Below are 20,079 nucleotides of genomic sequence, written 5' to 3' on the forward strand. Positions count from 1 at the left end.
AGCACCAGGAAAACTGTGATCCCTTTAAAATATTGTTGAGTTTCTTTTACACAATGGTTCAGGTTTTCTCTGTCATTTTTACTTTCTCCTGCGGGCCGGATTGGATGCTCCGAAGGGCAGAATTTGGCCCCCGGGCCTTGAGTTTGACACCAGTGCTTTAGTGACTCTGTTTTGGAGACAGAAACGGTTTTCTTTACAAATATAAAACTAAAAACGAACTGCTTTAGAATATATATATATACTAAACTAATTAATTAAATTGAAGGCAGTTAAAAATAATAATAATCTGAAAATAATATCAATTTAGAGGAGAAATGTGCCAGTTAGCAGGTTAGCATTAGCGTTAGCATAGCATATTAGCTAATCAACTGAACTGAAATCAGGTGTGAGGATGTGAGCAGGTTTCCTCTCTCTGTGATGACGTTGCTCCACGTTTCTGTCTACATTCTGTTAAACTGGACTGATTTAAAACACATTTATCACTCATTCCGTACTTTTGGAACATATATTTTTCCCCCTGCTACCTCGTCTACTGCTATGGTAAGTAGAATATATCTTCTTTCTTTGTTAAAGAACCTGCAAAACCGTTTAACTTAGTTTACAGGAGCTGAGTTTGAAGCAGAGCAAAGTGCTATTTTATTTATTTAAGTAACTTTACCTTTAAATACAAAACAAAAGCCCAACATGCTACAACAAATATAGTTTATTTAAATAGTGTATGGTTCCTAGGTGGAAACGCCTGGGCTCTGTTTAAAGACATTAAAACATTTATTTATTTTTTAATTAAAAAAATAAATAAAATAAAATTTAATTTTATGTAACATTCTGTTTACCATAGACCACAGGGAATTTATTTCTTAAATTATTTTGACCCTTGATTGATACATATTAGTTTAATTTTTTTATTCCAGAATTTGCCATGTTGAAAAATGGTTTCCCCTTCAAATATTACCATTTAAATGATTATAATAATTCACCTAAACACTTTGTCTTTAACATAGAATAACAAGTTACACCAACAATTTAGGTGTTTAGTGTAGTTTAATTGTAATCCATTGAGACGCAAGTAATTTTTGGGGGTGTTGGGAAAAAAATAAAAATAAAAAATCCATATATCGCGATATTACGTCGCGCGATTCTCGGATCGATTTTAAATGCATCCCATATGATTTTTATTTTATTTTTTTAAACCTTTATTTAACCAGGAAAGTGTTTTCCACTGCAGTAGACATTGTAACTGCACAAAGCAGTGCTGAAACCTGAGCATGTTGACCAGCTTGTGTTTTTCCAGTCAAATTTAAAAGAAAGTACTAACTTTCTGCATTTTTTTGTTGCTGTTGTAGGCATATACCTCAGTTAGGTTGCACTAAAGTCAAAGGTGGTTAAAAAGCCACAGGCAGATTGTATGTTATTTATTTATTTTAAGTTGTTGGCACATGGCATGTTAAAGCCAATGTTTTGAGTGTAAAATATGCCAATAAAATATATTTCATACATAATATTCTTATCAAGGTGTACAAATTTACAGATTAGTTGTTTCTTAAGTCATATATATAATTTTTTTTTATTTTTTTTTTTTTGCAATAAACGCCTCATACGTTAATATCGGGGTATATCGTATCGTATCGGTATACCAATCGTATCGCCTGATGCCAGGCAATACACACTCCTCGTATTTTTTTTTAAAAAAATTTCACTCCATTTGATATCTTCACTATTTATGTATCTTCATACTATACCTTAGCCATTGTTTGTGAAATATGGTCAGTTTTTAACTCCAGTTGGTATAAATGTGCTTTATAAATAAAGTTTGAGTTGAGTAAATGGTAAATCAACAGTGCAGGCTGTTGTGCTGTGTTTGCTGTTTAAGTTGTAAAGCACAGGCTATTGATTTTAATGAGAACTTTTAGTTTTGCATTTATGATAATGTAGCTGTTAAAAAAAGGTTTTGAGAAAATTTAGTAGAAAATTATTTATCATCATAATAATACTCCTGGACTCAAAATAACATTATTTTCTTCACCATATTATTGTGCCTTACTTTTAGTTTGTGGATTTTAAAGCTAAATGTGTGTCAGCTGTTGTAATAATGATTTTAATAGTATGTCAGCTTGTATTTACCGCATTTCACCACAGGATGGCGCCACGAAAACACTCCATCTCCTTGTCCACATCTTGGTTGCACCGTGTTTCAGTTTAATCATGAAAAAAATACACTTTAACTCTGGATTTTTCAACATTGGGGTCGTGACCCCATGTGGGATCGCCTGGAATTTAAATGGGGTCACCTGGAATCTATTAAAAATAATAACTGATATATTTTGAAATATAATTCGTTTTCAAATTGAAACACACTTTCACCTTCTCAAATATAAATCTAGTTTAAATTGCAGTAAAAAGAAAAGGACAAAGAGAAACAGTATAGAAAATATCTGAGCTGGTGCACACTAATCCTGTCTACTCTCTATTATTTTTACGTACAGTAAATTTGTGATATAAAAACATGCTTTAACTCGTCTCCCGTGCAGTACAAAGTGTACGTCATGCTAACACACTTAAAAACAATACATCTGGGTCGTAAACAATAGAATTGTGATGTCCACATTAAATAAATTAATACACTTTTTTTTTTACTTTTCGTTACAAGTAGATACAATCGTCAAACTGATCTTTTTTTTCCACTGATACTGGCCACAGAAAGCACATTGTTCATGTCAATTAGAAACATCTATGAAAGACAGTAATTTAAATTAATTGATTTATTATTTGGTTTGGACATCATAATTACATTGGACAAACAAAGATGTATTGTTTGAATGTTTTAGCACATGCTAATTAATTTGTCCACAGGAGGTTTTTATAATAATAATAGAAGCAAAAAAAAAAACCATCTGTATCATATTTGTATAATTATTATTAGTATTATCCATCGTACTTTATGTTTTACTTAATTATACACTTATTTAACGTTTATTCTTTCTTTCGTCTTCGATAAATGTTTTTATTATTTTGTTTGTGATTTTTTTCTTAAGTGGCTGTAACAAAAGCAATTTCCCCCTGGGATTAATAAATGAATTCTGATTCTGAAAAAGAAAGTAAAGAGGAAGAATGCAATGTAAAAAATAAAATAAAATAAAATCTGTCATTGGTTGCGACATATCCACCAGCAAATTACATATTGTCCGCATGCGCACAGGAAGTAGTTCTGTCACTGCGTACCCGTGTTCTTCTAGCTATAGTTCCATCAGTTTTATTTTAGCCCTATCCCTAACCCAGGAAATACCCTAAAATGTTTCTGTTTTTTGTATATGTATTTTTAAAGGTGGAATTTGCTGTGTTAAATATATGACTTTTTTTTTTTTTTTTTTTTTTTAAAAAGTCAGTAGTGGGATTCAAACCATCAGTGGAAGGAAAATTGACAGGCCACTCGGCCACATTATGCTTATGGAGAAAAGGTCTGGCAGTGACGGAACTGCGCGCATACAGGAAGTGCTGGAACTATAGTCAGGTTTGTCTGAGGTCTGGGTCCGGAACTATTGACACTTCGAATAAAATATGGAAACAATCTTTGAACTAGTTAATAAAGAACCCAAGAACGTGCACTGCTGTCGACCAGTTCACAACTTGAAGCACTATCAATGGGAATTTTATAACATATACAAATGTAGTTTAAAATCATAAGTTTACCTTAATATTGTCCCAGATATGAATGCAATTAAGTATCAGTGGGTTGTGCTTTCATAACTTATTTGCTGTTAATTTATCTATATAATCCTTAGGGATGCCCCGATCCGATATCGGTCCAATATCAGCCTGAAAACAAATATCGGATTATTATTATTGTTTTTTTTTTTTTGCAATTCATTTTTTATTTATTTTATTGTAGAATACTGTAGATATTATGTTGAAGGTTAAAATGTATGTAACCTATTGGTTATTAATAAATGGGTCAGTTTTTCCTCTAACCTACTGCTGCTGACTATTGTTCTCTGTTTGAGTATCATCACTTGATCAAGACGTTTTAACATTCCACACTACAAAATGAGTAATTATTTTTTATAAAGATAAAAAAAAAAAAAAAACAATAAAAGTCTGTATGATTCATGCTGATATCGGATCAATATCGGTATCGGCCGATGTGCAAGGCTGCAATATAGGTATCAATTCGGAAATGAAAAAGTTGTATCGGGACATCCCTACTAATCCATATTGGTTAAATGATGTTTACCACTTGTGTTTGTCAGTGTTTGTCTCAGTAAAACGTGCATTCAGTAAACACTGAACAGTCTGATCCTATACACAGGTTATAACAGTAGATGGCGCTATGTCATCTCTGCACAGCTGAGTAAATTCTGCCTTTATTAAACAGCATCAACATTAACTGTGCTTAGAATTTATAAAGAAAAGTTATTCAGAATTATGTCAGAAGTGAGGAACGGATTATTATTAAAAAATATATATATTAAAGTGTTGTCCTAAATGATATTTTGGGGGATATAATTATTCATTTTCTGCATTTTGTTTAGGTTACAATAACAAAGAAAATTGTAAAACTGTTGGGAATCAAAGCTGAAAGACTGTGTGTGTGTGTGTGTGTGTGTGTGTGTGTGTGTGTGTGTGTGTGTGTGTGTGTGTGTGTGTGTGTGTGTGTGTGTGTGTGTGTGTGTGTGTGTGTGTGTGTGTGTGTGTGTGTGTGTGTGTGTGTGTGTGTGTGTGTGTGTGTGTGTGTGTGTGTGTGTTTCTCCATTGCATTGTCAGCAGATAAAGCTGAGGGCGACCTTTGCATTTTCACACCCGTGTGCTTTGGTATAAGCTGCTGTATAATGTAAAGTAAAGACACCAACCATAGCAGAATAACAGTTCTTAAGCTAGTGCATAGTCATTTTTAAAAAAAATATTGTTGGATATCTTGACTCACATGAAGGAAAAAAAAACAACATATTTAGAATATTTTGTCTCTGTAAAATCCTTAACAACCTTAGTTGAAACCTTTTCACCGCTGCACCGTTAGATGGTGGCAGAAAGGGACAAAGGAACATGGAGGCCACCACCACGTGTTCGTCAAAGTGGGACAAGCCGAGGCTGCAGGGTTTGTGGGGAAAAAAGGATGATAATAATGCACTGAAGCTCCTGCAGAAGTCCTCGGCTCGCATGTATGTGACGCTCATGTGGCCGCCTGAGTGCAAAGGAGCGTGTGTCAAGAGGGTAATTGCAATGAAGACAAAGACAGAGGCCATAATTTGTCCCCATCGCTACACTAATGGAGAGAAAAGGTCGTTTGAGAACAGGTTAACATGGCAGCATGTAGTTGAGTGGAGAGTGAGACCTCGTTTTGTTTTATTTTTTTGTTTGTCCTTGCAGTCTGCTAAACGGAGCTCTGTCGTCTTAAAAAAACCAGAGAGAAATGAAATAATTCTCATAAATATTTGTGGTTTTTCCATCTATTTGATCAAGTCTAGCAGTGTATGGAGAATCCAGTGCGATATCTCACATTCAGTCACAGAAAAAACCTCTGTCGTTCTCTCTAAAGCAGTGTTTGGCTCAAGTCGTACCCCCTTTCTCTTATTTCTCAATCCAAGTCCCCCCCCCCCGCCCCCTTGTCTGACTATAACATTTTGCTTAGAAAACAACTATAGAGCATAATGATGGAATGAATGAGTGATACACCTTTTAAAGAGTCTCATCTTGTAAATAAGTGGAAATAAACAGTATTTGGTGCAGTGGTTCACAACCTTTTTGGACCTTAGACTTTTTTTTAATTTTTTTTTATAATTTTTTAGAATTAGTTTTTGATCAGATTTTATTTTTTTCTAAACCCGAATTTCCCCATGGGATTTATAAAGTGTTCAATAAATAAATAAAAATTAGTTAAACTAGATTTATATTTCACAAAGTGAAAGTATAGAAATACAATTGTTTGTTTGTGTTTTTGTTTTAATTTAAAAAAAAAAAAAAGTATTCACATTTCAAAATCTGTTTTAATTTTTCAGAAAGTCCAGGCAACCCTTACATGGGGTCCCAACCCCATGGTTGAAAAACACTGATTTAGAGGTTCCTGAATAGATTTATTTCTATAGTTTTTATCATTTCTGGTCATCTCACGCCTGGAGTGGGACCAAGACTCACTTTATTTTTTAAAATTTTCTACTCAAGTACCCCGTGTAGTGCCATGGCGTACCCTTAGGGTTACACAAACCTCCATTTGATAAATACTGGTCTAAGGAGCTGTGGGCCATCAAAGGGTATACATGCAGGGAAATTTGAGGTTTTTGCAGAGATTATCAATAGCAGATAAAACGCCAAGAGAAAAGTGATGAAAAGTGGTGGTTAAACCTAAAATGACAATTATTAATACTAATATTTAGTAACTCTGAGATTTAAATTTGGTTTTCATTCCTCAGTAGTTTTGCCGTCCCCCCCTGAGCTTTTTATTTGTGTAGTTTTAAAGCGAAGCCTCTAAACTGTTTCTTTTGATCATCCTGCATCCTCGCTCGCTCTCTCTCTTTTCTGGGACCGAGAGATTTCCCAGATTTTTCTGCAGCTCTTTCCGTCTCCGAGCCGTTGTGAAATCAATGTGGGATTAAGCTTGATTACATGGCTGCCCCTTTGGGACGCTTTATTTCAATGAATTAGTCGAGTGAATGAACAGAACTGCAACAGAACGGTATTTTGTATCAGCCACATAAATTATGCATGGTCTGTGGATATCAGCGAGCCTTGATCATCTCTTTTTATGGTTGGAATTCAGAGTGAGAGAAATTGTTAATTGCCAAGGCCTGTCACATATAATCTCAGTTGTGTTTGATATACAATAGGAATACAGTCTATATGTTGGTTATTTATTCATGTGCTGATGGAGATGCAATGTTTGATGAAAAGGAGACCTAGATAAAAATGTTTTTTTTTTTAATGGTGTCTTATTTTTTATCGCTGCATAGTTTGTGTGAGATTCATGGTAAACAAAAAAATATATAAAATAGAAACATAAGTGCCTGTGCAAATCAGATACATTCTTTAAGTTTTAGATCTCCTGCTGAAAATTATTTAGTAGTGGGGAAATATTACCTAGCAAATAAATGAAAGACAGTAAAAAGTTTCAGATTTAATAAAGAGGACCGTCACATAATTAAATGTTTGATTTATGGTAGACCTGGGTGATATATCGAGATTTCTATTCTGGCAATGTAGAAAATGACAACATTGCCTCTAAAGATATATTTTTATTTCATAGCTAATTTTGTATTAAAATACTCATTTTAGGAATTCTGGGTGCGTTCCTAACCCAGACCTATTTTGACAAAATAAACATCAATATGAGTTTTGGGACATATCGCCCAGCTCTAATTTATGGTGCTAAATTTAATTTATATATATATTAATGAAAATATATCTATGCCTTTTGGACACACCTGCTTATACTCATGTTTACAGTCAGGTAGGAGGCTCTAATAATCAGAGAGATGCAAAAAAAGTCATATTTAAAGGGATTATGTAAACCAGTATTGACTATCAAATGTAAAATTTTTAAATGCTATGTTAAAAATGCCAATATTTCATTAAATCTGATGGTCATGATTGCACTATGAAACCATGACAAATATAACAAGTAATATCAACCTTAATGATACTCTATATGTGGATATAGTATACAATGTTTTGAGGTGCTTGGATTGAAAGTATTTTGTTTTGAAGGTCATTCATTAATATCTAAACGAGTTGTATTGTAATATATTTTTTTATCAGAGTGGAGGGTGGATCCCGCAGTGCCACTTTCTGCTGACAACAGCCAATGTTAGGATGGCGGGAACAAAAAAAAACCCTGATAAATGAAGTTTAATTAGATCCACCTGCAACAGAATCAAACAATCACCCTCTTTTAGTTTTTCCAATGAATGCACATTTAAACCGTGCTGTTTTCCAGAGCTAAAGCTAAGTGTCTAATCTACACCACAGGTTGTGTTGACCAATTGATCGCCATGACATGCTCAGTCATGGCCTACCGCGGGAGGGTACGACACATTAAATACCGCCTAGACTCTCATCGGTGGGGGAAAAAAAAAATCAATATATGGTTGTTGTTAAGGGCGAGTAGTGTCTGACAAGAGTAGTGGGGGGTGGAGGATGTGGGGTCACTTTACATGGTGTGTTTTGTGCTGTTTGCGCAGTGGCGCCTTCGTGTATTGACCTGGATAGGAAGCCTGGGAAAGCAAAGGTTGCAGTGAGAATGTTGCCACTATAGTTCCCTGACTCGTCTTAGAATCAGCAATTTTCCACTGAACTGAGACGCTGTTTGGGTGGATTCTGAGTCATTCAATAATAAAACTCAGGCATGCCTATGCTGCATGGTTAAGAGTTCACGTGTAATTTCAAACTGAATTAGTGTGTTTGCTTTTGATGAATATTTTACCACTATCAAAATGTTCTGAAATGTAAGTAAATGCTCCAGACAACAAAAAATCTGTTATTCTGTACAAGTTCGCATACATTTTATCAAGCTTAACCTCATCTAAATTGTGCTTTTAGTGTATTCATAATTTCTATGTATGTTTTTGTTGTAGTTTAACATTTGAGACATTTTTTTATTCATATTCTTGAATTAATTTCATGTTTTTACTTAATAAGGATTTTTTAAAAAGTTTTATTCCTAGTATTTTTTTATGTCCATCTAGAAACAATTGAATTTCTTAATTTGAAAAAATTAAAACAACTTTTATCTGCTGTGCAGAGCTTTACAGATATTGAAAATAAATTGTCTATAATGGATTGCCTATGGAAACATTTCCTTGAATTTTACGATATGTGTTTGTGTATACAAAAGACAGAGTAAGTTAGGAGTGGGTTATTAGGAAATAAACCCCATGAACCGCCTTTTTAAGCAAACATCAATAAACATGGGCTAGATACGGTTTGAGAAGTCAACCTATTGCAGTACAAGTTTCAGTCTGTAGCAGAGTGTATCGCATGCTGCTAGCGCTATGAGGGGGTTCCATTAAGGGGCCAGAACATGCTCAGGAAAGCTTTAGAATTTTCCCGAATGATGCGTTTCAGTCCGTTTTCAAGATTTCAACTAAGTGGAAGAAGTGTATTATTTTAACACAGCGAGGCCTCAAGTTTAAACAGTTTAAGAAAAGAGATTGTGCAAGGTTTTATAAACATTACATGTATAACCGCTAGAGAAACTCTGGAGCTGGACATCCTGTAATTACAATACTACGGAGAGATCATCAGCATGCGTCGGGATGAGTGAAAGTGTAAACGCTGTATTTTGAGGTTTGTTGTTGTGGTGGTGGTGATACGGTCTGTAGGATTTAAAGGAACAGTGACATTGTTGCAATCCATGCATACAGCCTCTGTCAAAATAAGTCAAACAAACTGCATGATGTGCAGGATTAAATAAATGTATCTTTATATTATGTCTTGTAGGAAAAGCAAAGTTTGTTGCTGGTGTTGGGCCAGTGTTGAGTTGAAAATATTGACATTACAGAAGCTAAACAAACCCTATGACGAGTGCATATGAATAGGATCATATGAAGGCATAATATAGTAAAAAGACTTATTCCTAAATCTGTAAATGGGACACACAAATTCCCAGTGTCCTACGAGGATCTTGTATTAATCGCTTGTGCTTTGTTGGATTCTGATCTAATCATCTGTGCGGCACTTTTGGTTTGCCACAATTAAAGCCCCTAATGGAAGAAAATGCCTTTTGAGCCATACCAGACCGCAGTGAGCTGAATGACATTCATGGTCAGGCATGTGTGAAGATAGTCTCCCACAGCTCCACTGTTTTGAACACATAAGTCATGTGCACTGGGGCTGCCTGTCACAATATTGTGTCGTTCCTGTAAGTCACAGGCTAGCTGGAAGCGCTAATTAGGAAGTACTGGCAACGTAAACTGAAAATAAAACGGTAAGACCAAAGTGTATCATTTACTCTATACTGTAGTTCAACTGCAGATTTACTGGCAGACTTTCAATGCATAGCAATTCTTTGCATTGCCACTTTTGACATCTTTAGTTTTTCTGCCCATTTAACAATTACCTCCCACATGACCCTAAGCAAAGAAAAAAGGGTCTACATTGTCAAAATTTGAGAATGCTTGAAACTGTTTGATTTGTTGTAATTGTAACTATTTCACTCAGAAGGAAAACTTAAAGTTGAATTCATTGCAATTGATGTAAAGGAAATTTCTGCTGAGTGAATCTGTTTGAACGTTAACCAAAATGGCTGGAATTTCTTTGGACAAATGTATTTTTGTTTTTTGTCATGGATAACCTGGTAACAGGTTACATAAGGGAATTGTGGGAAAATGTGAATCTGTAATTCAAACTAAAACTCAACAAACTGTTTTAGGTTTTTTGTCTCGTTCCATTTAGATTTTGTGCCATTGTGTGGATTTTCTTACGTAACTTGGCTTCATGCTTCATAGCAACATCAATCTGCGTAGGACATGTATGAACTTTAATTTTAATGTAATACTCCATAGTTTTCTGATTATGAGATAACGATTCCTTCTTTGCTCTTTTCTATTATTGTGCACACCTTGATATGATATTGTAGTTTGAAAATTGAAAACACCCTGTGATATACATTACTGAACATACACACAGTCACAGTTTTTGTCATCTTTTCTTGGGGTCTGCTAAATATTGTGAGTTGGTTTTTAGGTTATTACCTTTGTGCATGTTTTTTGGTTCTTGGTTTTACAAACCACCAGTTGAAAATGTTGAATTCCATACATTAAAACCTTCTTACTCAAAAGTTTTCAACCTCCATTTAGAGTTTTCACTATACATCAGGTACTTGTGCCTCAATTTCCATTGCTAATACAAATGACAACTGCTAAAATGTATAATAGCTTGGTTATTTATTCTGTTATGGCAAGTACTTATTTAATTTTAACCCCTTAAATAGGTCTACTTTCTCGGGCAACAGAAGAAAGCAAATTTCTAATTACACATATATATATATATATATATATATATATATACTGTAGTATTATTCACCATGCTGTAGTTGTCTCTATTACCCAGTAAACAGTAAACGTCATGACTGCTTTCACTCCCTCACGCTTGGCCTTTTTTTTTTTTTCTGTGACTCATTCATCGTGGACAAAAAGAAATGACTTCACTGTTTTGCCACTGTGTGATGGGTTTCTACGGCAACTATGAAAATATTAACTGCAGCAAAAGCTGTAGGTGCTGCTGGATAATTATGCACCAACAAACACTGGCAGTGCTTAAAGACAAAATCAGGTAGCAGGAAGAGTGGAGTGTTTTTGGAACAGAAACTATTGTTGTTCTTACACGACTTTGAAAACCAGTATTGGATATTCTAATAACTCTTGTTGTAATGACTATAATTGACTGGACTTGGGACACAGTTGTGTTAACAAACTGAATAACATGGGCAAAACCTTTTTGCAAGCTTATACTGACGTGTGTATGAATGCTTATAATTAGGAAAAAAAACACAGGTTGTTTTTACTGTTATTTACGGAGCCCCAGACATGACATGGTAAAAAAAACAAAACAAAAAAAAGTATGATGTGCATAAAACAGTAATTTGTGGCCAAGAAAAAAGTATAACGTGCACACACACATGGAGATCCTGGACAGCTGGGTATTCAAATCAAGTGCACCTTCTTTAAGGTCAAAGCCACATGATGGACAGGGATAACAGTGTGATTGGTTTTTATTATTATTTTAAGCTGAGAATGAGCTACACAGACATTCTGAAAAGCCTGACATTGCAAGGAATCATTATTACCAAGAGGCTTGTAAACAGAATAACATGTTATTAGGATAACATGTTGTTTTACTGGCAGGGATATGACTTTCATGTGTACATTATACTACGTTTGTGAATCTTTTTTACCATGTAATATCTGGGGCTCGGTAGTTACTCCATAAAGGGGGAAAAGTTTTCCTTTTGTAGAACAGTAAAAGTTTTTGTTTACTTGGGAATATTTCGACCATGCCTGTTAATAAATCTCTGGACTTTGAGGTAATTTCCTTGGTATTTAGAAACAGGATGGAACTTAAAAGCACTGGCCAGTAACTGCACTATTATTTTAGTTTACAAAGAATCTTGAGAAGTATTTTTGTGAATATTTGCAATTCCTGTATGTATGTTGCTATTTTTCAGGATATTTAGGATGTAGACAAAAGCAAACCAAACAACTTTTAAAATATTTAATTAATGCAATTACCTGTAGACAATCATTAGTGACTAATAATGACAAATCCAAGTTGTAATTGTTGTTCAATATTTAAGTGTGTGTGTGTGTGTGTGTGTGTGTGTGTGTGTGTGTGTGTGTGTGTGTGTGTGTGTGTGTGTGTGTGTGTGTGTGTGTGTGTGTGTGTGTGTGTGTGTGTGTGTGTGTGTGTGTGTGTGTGTGTGTGTGTGTGTGTGTGGAATGTAGATTATTTGAATTCTGGGCATAAATTGGCATTTTTAGCACATTATGGATATAGTTTGTGGTAATTACAGTCACGTACGCTGTTGAAACCGCAAGTCATTTTACGTGGCTGCTGAGCTGCTGTGGAGCGCTTGTTAACTTGTGATTTATGAGTCTGCCTTATTACTGTGAGACTTCATTGATTTGTGGAAAATGCCCACCCGCTGTTATTGTGCGATATTTACTGTAGAAGTCATGGGGGGGTTGGTCAAAACTGATTTTCTTAATGTTTAGTGAGTTTCGTTGTAAATCTCTTGGTTACATGGACGTAGGGTAGACGTAGGTGTTTGCCTGCTGTACGTGGGAGGATGATGCATCATACACACTAACTCAGACAGAACATTTAAATCCTAAAAGCATCTCCCTTCTCTGGTTTTCATTCCCAGACTTCCTGCTTTCTTTGTCCAAAAGAATTTTCCCCACTCAGTGTAGCAATATCCAGATAAACCAAAGGGGAAGGTGCGGGCATTGCTCCTAGAGAAGCACCCGAGCGCTCGTCTGATGGATTTGTTTGACGCGGGTAATTGAAAGTGTTTTAAACTATTATAGCAACTGGAGGGCTTGTTTAACTGTCGAGCTGCCAGTCAAACGGGCGGGCCAAAAGCCCGAGCCCGTCAGGACCTGTCAGTCAATAGAAACAAGAAGTGTCGGCTTAATGGATTTCTGCACAGCCAGCAGAGCCAGGAGAGGAGAGGGAGGGAGGAAAATAAAATCAATTGTGTGTGTGCGTTTCCTCGTATAAAGTGCGCTTGTTTGAGTTGATCTAGAGATTTGATACTGAGGTGTGTGTGTGTGTGTGTGTGTGTGTGTGTGTGTGTGTGTGTGTGTGTGTGTGTGTGTGTGTGTGTGTGTGTGTGTGTGTGTGTGTGTGTGTGTGTGTGTGTGTGTGTGTGTGTGTGTGTGTGTGTGTGTGTGTGTGTGTGTGTGCGCGCGCGCGCGCGCACCTGTGTAAGTTGTATCTTGTCTGTGTTGTGAGATAGACAGACAGGCGTTCTCTGCTTCTCTCCAGAGGCTTTTGTTGTGATTTCAAGTGTAAGAGGGGTCACGTCACCCTCAAAACAAGTTTGCTTTTCAATCCCTCTGACACTGTAGCTGCTGGACAAAATCCACCTTTCGCTCGCGTGCGTGTGTGTACGCTTTATTTTTCTCCTCCCATTATTACCTCTCTTTGTGACAACTCGGCATTTTCCTTGGCTTTCTGATACGAGGAGTTCATTGTGAATAAACAGTGCTGTGATAAACGCTCCATTCTCCGTTTATGAGGAGCTTTTAGATTATTTGGTTGAGTTTATATTGTTTGTTTTATAACCTATAACAGACACTCATAAACAGCTTTCTTTGGCAATACCATGATATTTATTATCGGTTTTTGTTCAGCCTTGTTAGAGCCCGATATGTAACAACGACAAGAAATGTTAAAAAAAAATATAATAAAACCCTAAATGTAATGATGGGTCACTTGTGTAACGAAAGTTCTGAGCCCGAAATGTAATACAACCCGAAATGTTACAACAGGTCAATAATTTAACAAGATGCTGAGCCAAAAATGTAAAAACTTGCCTTTTTGTATATGTATAAACTTTAAAAAAAATTATATACACTACTGGTCAAATGTTTTAGAAAATGATTCAGTTTACTGTGTCATTGCACTCTGAAAAGAAATAAGCAATTTAAGTTGAAAAAGAAATGATGGAATCCATGAACAATACTGTTCACCTAATGCTCATGAGGGTCTGGTACCACATTGTGTTCCAACACTGCTTTTATGCATTTTTTTAACCTCTGGCTGTTCAGTACTTACCTTTGTACCATTTCAAGCTGTTCATTGGACTTGTAAGACTTGAATTGCAATAAATAAGTGGAAAAATTAGGGCGTTCTAAAACTTTTGACGTGTGTGTATATATAATGAAAAGTGTGTGTATATATAATGAAAATCAGAAAGTTAAAAAAAAAAAACAAAGTTACGAGAAATGTCCAGGTTCTCCAAAAAAATAATAATGATACACACACATTTACCCATATGTGTATGATACTACTCTCTACATTGAAACAATTAGCCCTTTAATTCACTCTATGATGTAATAAAATGATTAAACTGTTCGGGGAACTTTTTTTTTTTTTTGCCTACTTCATAATGTAATAATGACAGCAAAATGTTTTAACAAGGTTGTATCAAAGGAGGGAAAGTGTGGCAAATACACTTGTGATCTTTCAGTTTGGAAAAAAAAAAAAAAAACTAGATGACATGATTAGAACTTCTAAATGCATACATTTCAAATTATTTGTGCTCATTACTAACAAAGTTGTTTATGGGATAAGTTTAATCACACAAATAATCAGGATCTTCTACGTGGTTGTTGCCAGTGTGAGAGTACACACTGTCACGCACATACATCACACAAATGTGGAAAAGATAGAACAAAGGCCTTAGAAGTTATCGACTCATGTTACTACGTTTAAATTGTGCTAGTTTAACATAATCCAAATATCAAAGCCTTGGAATTTCAAATTCCTTTGGTTTCACTTTCAATCATGTAAACCTTGTGTATGAAATACGCTATACAAATACATTTGACTTGTAGTATTTTGCATTTGGAAGAAAACAATGTAGCCTTTTTCTGTTTTTATTATAATAAGTCTAGGATATAAACATTTACAGTTGAATCATTTTTGTATTACTCATTATTGATTTCATACATTTTTCAAAAGGTGTTGTAATCATTGCAATCATGCAGAAAATCTTACAACATGCTTAAATATTTTCTACTTGTATCGATATATTCTTAAAAATTTACATTAATCTGACATTAGGTTTTTGAGAGGATTGTTTCTACTCGTATTTTATTTCACATATTAGTATGACCACAGGATCTGAAAAGATGTGTTGATGGTTTAGTAGAAGCAGAGGTCATTTCTACCTGCCATTCAATAGACATACTTAATTTCATTTATTCATTCATTAGCTTAAAAGCTAATTTCCAGGGGTCAAGATGCATTATATACAGTATACTTCACATTACTAGATATCTAACAGTTAGCTTGCTTACAGTATATCAGACATTGCACGGACACCTAAACACTGACTTCCTGACGGCGTTTTTCTCTCTGGTCAGCGACGGCACGTACCTTTAGCTCCATCCACGTACCACCTCGTTAGGATCTACAGCGAGCACATCTAACTTTGGCGCAGTCACTTCAAAAGGCCCTGTCTTTTATCTTCACCAAATGATTGTAATAACCACAGTCAAAGACTAACAGAAGGCAGGAGGACGTGTCTCCATTGAGCTAAAGCAGACTACCCGCTGAAACACATCAAATCATTTCACCATGTTGAGAAGGAAAAGTGGTAATTATTCATAATTGGGGCTTCAAATTTTTCTTTTGCTCGTCTCTCGATTTCAAAATTGGACGATTCCCCTTATACTTCTTTGGGGGGTTGATGGTACCTCTGAACTTCTGGGGGTGAAATTGACATTTTTTAGCAAAAAAACCCCAAAAAGAAGTGCTGTTATAGCTCATTCTTAATGTACACGGATGGTTGTGATATATAACTGTTATTGACTTACCACAAAATACTTTTTGTGCAGATTCTGCTACGTAGTCCATCCTGAATGACAATTTTTGTTAAAAATGTAACACATTTTAAAATTAATGTAAAAACGTTGTGCTGCTTTTTTTCTCCTTTTCTAATTAAACAATAAGAGCTTGGGGGGGGGGGGGAAAAAAAGGTAAAGAAAACATTGTGAGGCTAACCAAACGTGACGAGGCAAGAGAAAAGAAAGAGTTGACACAGTGCTGGAGGAGTATTTCCTCCTTGTCTGACTGCATCAAGTAAGGATGCCTCAGCAATATTCAAATTGCGCTGTAGAATGGAGTTGTGGGAGCTGTTGTTTTTCCATGTGCCACGCACGCACGCACGCACGCACGCACAAAATGAGTAGACTTGTGAACATCTGACCTTGTGTAATGCTTTTAGTTTATAGAGCTGAAGCAGAACAGAGGCAGGCAGGGCTCTGCACTGGTGTGAAACTAATGGTAAAGAACACAGAGGTTCTGAACTGAGTAATCCAATTTGACCTCGTCTGTGACTTGACGGTCCGATGAATCGCATTCGGTCAGCACGGCTGGGGCAGAACTCCTGACCCACTTAGTCGGCTTTGGCTGACCAGCTGAATGGACAATACTTTCATTTGAACACAAGAGTTTGTACCTTTACATTTCAAATGTAAACATTGCCCATATTTGCATTTAAAAACTAAGACGTGTGCATTAGCGAGAAACCAACATTTGAGGAATGGATTTAACACTTTGCTGTTATCAGTGACTCTCCATGTGCTTTCCTCTCTAAAAGCAGTGTATTTGCAGCTCAAAGTAAGGAGCTATACCGTTACTACCAACACTTTATAGACCTTAAAAAGGCTATTTGCCTGAAGTTGGGGTAAGGGGGAGAGATCTCACTGGGTAAGTATAGCCATTACAGAGAAGCTCAGTGGGGTTTCAAGTACTAGCCACTTCCACACGTAACGCTCACACACACATGCACAGTTAATAGACAGTGTGGTTTACATCCAGGATTTGCTCTGTATTCAGAAGAGTCACAGGGAAAATACCAGGAGGTATTTGTGTTGATACACACAGAGCAGAGAGGAAAGTAATGGATTACAACTACTCACATTACTGTAATTGAATTGCTTTTATGGGTATTTGTACTTTTTTGAGTATATTTCTAAATCAGTCATTTTAGTTCTACATGCATTAAGTACATTTTAAAAGAAATAGTCATTTGTTACATTTCTCCACCGTTACCGAGTTTGTTTTAAAATGATCAACCGACTTTGTGAAACAAAAAAAATGAAATGACCAGATAACAATCAAATGTATGACATCATAGCCGACCAATCAGATTAAACGTAATCAACTGTGCCAAAACAGTATTGCATTTTCTGTTTTAGAGTTCATAAATGTTGCTATACTTAAATCTGATCTTTTTTTATTTTGAATTAAATTCATTGGTGTTTTATTTTAAAGATAAGTGTACTGTTTGACAAATATTTTATTTTATACAGAAGTTTATGCATGAGATGTTTACTGTATGTAAGGGAACCGAGGCAAGATTTATACCAAAAATAAACGTGGGGGGTGAAAGTAACTTGTAACTTTTACTTTGAGTACTATTTAATTGATTTACTTTTTACTTATACCTGAGTATTTTATGTATGACTTACTTGTACTTGAGTACAATTTCAAATAAGTAACAGTACTTCTACTTGTGTAAATATATCAGTACTTTACACCTCTGACACACACACACACACAAAGTGACATTACATGACGACGAGTAAATCATATGTGACAGAACCTAACTGAGCTGAGGTGTGTCTCTTGACACATAGTGAAGGGGCACGCCTCTATATGTTACTGTTCACCAGGGGTGGGTGTGTGTGCGTGTGCGTGCATCTGGGCTCTCTTTACTGCAATGTTGTGAGCAGCCAATCATTTCTTCCAGTCTAATTAGCACACATGTAAATCCAGGTTAACTGTGGAACATCCAGGGACAGACAACCGACTGCCTCATGGCAACGGTGGGGGGGGGGGGGGGGGGGGGGTGTTGGAGGCGTCCACCACTATTAACCTGACGGTGTTTGCGTGTCATCACATGCAAACACCATGAAGGCACAATGTCACACTCGATGCACTGCATTGGTACGATTTGTAAACAATGAATACCTTAGAAATGAGGAACAGTCATGTTAGGCTTTTAACTAATCATAAATATCACTAAATCAAAAACGTCATGTTTCTTCAATCTAAAAGAAAACTTATTTTTTCTGGTCAAAAAGATTACTTTTCATTAATTGTTGTAACTAATAGAGATCATATTGCAAGTAGCATAGATTTTTTTTATGGCAGACAATTAAACAAATCAAAATGATATACTGGCATTAAAACTGTTTTTTTTTTTTTTAAAAAAAAAGGAAAACTGGAAAATGTTGCATCAAACAAAATCAAATGGTTTGATATATATATGTATTATCTAGTCCGTATCCAATGTGAACATTTTTAAAAGTCAAGTTAAAGGCACTCTTTTTCTCTACTGAGGGAGATTTTGAATCACATCTTTGTTGATTTTAATGTTTTTTTTCTGCTGATTTCAATTTGATTTAAGTTTAAACTGTTGAATGTTTTCTGTTGTACTGTTTACTCATGTAAAGCACATTAAATTGCCTTGTGTATGAAATGTGCGATACAAATACATTTGTATTGCCTATCAAATATATTTTTTAAATATATTTTGTGATGACTTATTGTTTTAATTAGCTCTATATAAAAATGAATAGAATTTAGTTTTGTAACAAATATTTTCAATGTATTTGTTGGAGCTAAAAGAGTGTAAAGGCAGGGTATACATCACCCCTGATGGAACAGGACACAGTTTCCTGGTTGGCCTACAGGAAGAGGGACAGGAGAGGATGAAGGGACTCTGGATTGGACGGAATAACAGCAGGAAGAAGGAACACAGCATGAATAAATAACAGTCGATGGCAAACAGAGGCCAACCATCAGAGGCTGAGCTTTGTCGCTCGCTTGTTGGCTCACAGCTGGGTAATTCACGGCAACTTGGTTTAGTTCGAAGCAAAGTGGGCGGAGAAAGTCTCAATATAGCATGTGAACCCATACAGCAGATGTCAGCATTTTTTGCCTGTAGGAGGGAGGTGTTGCTGTGTGTAGGTGTGTTTTTCACTGAATACACACTTATTTGTGTTTGTTACAAAAGATCCAAAACATGAGCACATCCCTTCTTGTTTCTAATGTGGGTAAGTGTGTGTTCTTGGCAGGGTTGGGGTCAATTATAATAATTATAATCGCGTAATTACAATTATGTCATCAGTTTAATTGAAAAATCTTTTTGCTGTTGTAATCGTAATTGAATTTTAATTGATGTCCGCTAATTGTCTTTGTAATTGGCGTAAATTGAACATTCAATAAAAACATTTACAATGTAGGTAAACACAAAACTGGGGAACCATGTTCTAGTTCTATGGCTTACACATAGGCCTACGTAGTTAACAATTATTACAATATGTTTCATATCAAGTTACCTGTTCTCTTGAGGATCATTTTACTATTTAAACATTGAAATCAAGGGGTATACAGACACAAAAAAGGCGCAGACGCCCACACCAAAATATCAATACCAATATTTTCGTTGATGAGGAAGCCTAACAGTAACCAAGAGTCAGAAACTAATTGGATGATAGATAATGTTTTTTTCTCTCTATTTTACAGCTTATTAAAGACATGGGTCAGAACCTACCCATTATCATAAGATATGCTAACAGTAAGCTAACACAAGAGGAAGGTTAACTTTTATGGGCATTTTTATTAATGGCTCGACAATTGTGAATAATTTTAATTGAACTTTATTAATTGAGAACGTAAATGATTGATTTCAGGGGGGAAATAATTGTAATTTTAATTGTAATCAGACAATGCTGATCAATAATCATAATTGTAATTGTATTGTAATTGAGTATGGATAATTGTAATTTAAAAATGTAATTGACTCAATCCCTGGTTCTTGGACAAACATTAACGCACAAGTTCCCAAAAAGCAAA

At 35.5% G+C, this 20,079-nt stretch overlaps 1 protein-coding gene across 2 annotated transcripts in view; it reads left to right on the forward strand.

The window, feature by feature from the left end:
* Positions 1-372: 372 nt before the first annotated feature.
* LOC114472209 (teashirt homolog 1-like) overlaps positions 373-20,079 on the forward strand; it is a 182,212-nt gene continuing 162,505 nt past the window's right edge. For both annotated transcript variants that reach the window (XM_028461393.1, XM_028461394.1), the window contains exon 1: positions 373-540. The gene's annotated coding sequence lies outside the window, so the exon portion shown is untranslated. The remainder of the gene's footprint in view (positions 541-20,079) is intronic.

The sequence above is a fragment of the Gouania willdenowi genome, chromosome 11, assembly GCF_900634775.1.
Source record: "Gouania willdenowi chromosome 11, fGouWil2.1, whole genome shotgun sequence".
NCBI classification, from domain to species: domain Eukaryota; kingdom Metazoa; phylum Chordata; class Actinopteri; order Blenniiformes; family Gobiesocidae; genus Gouania; species Gouania willdenowi.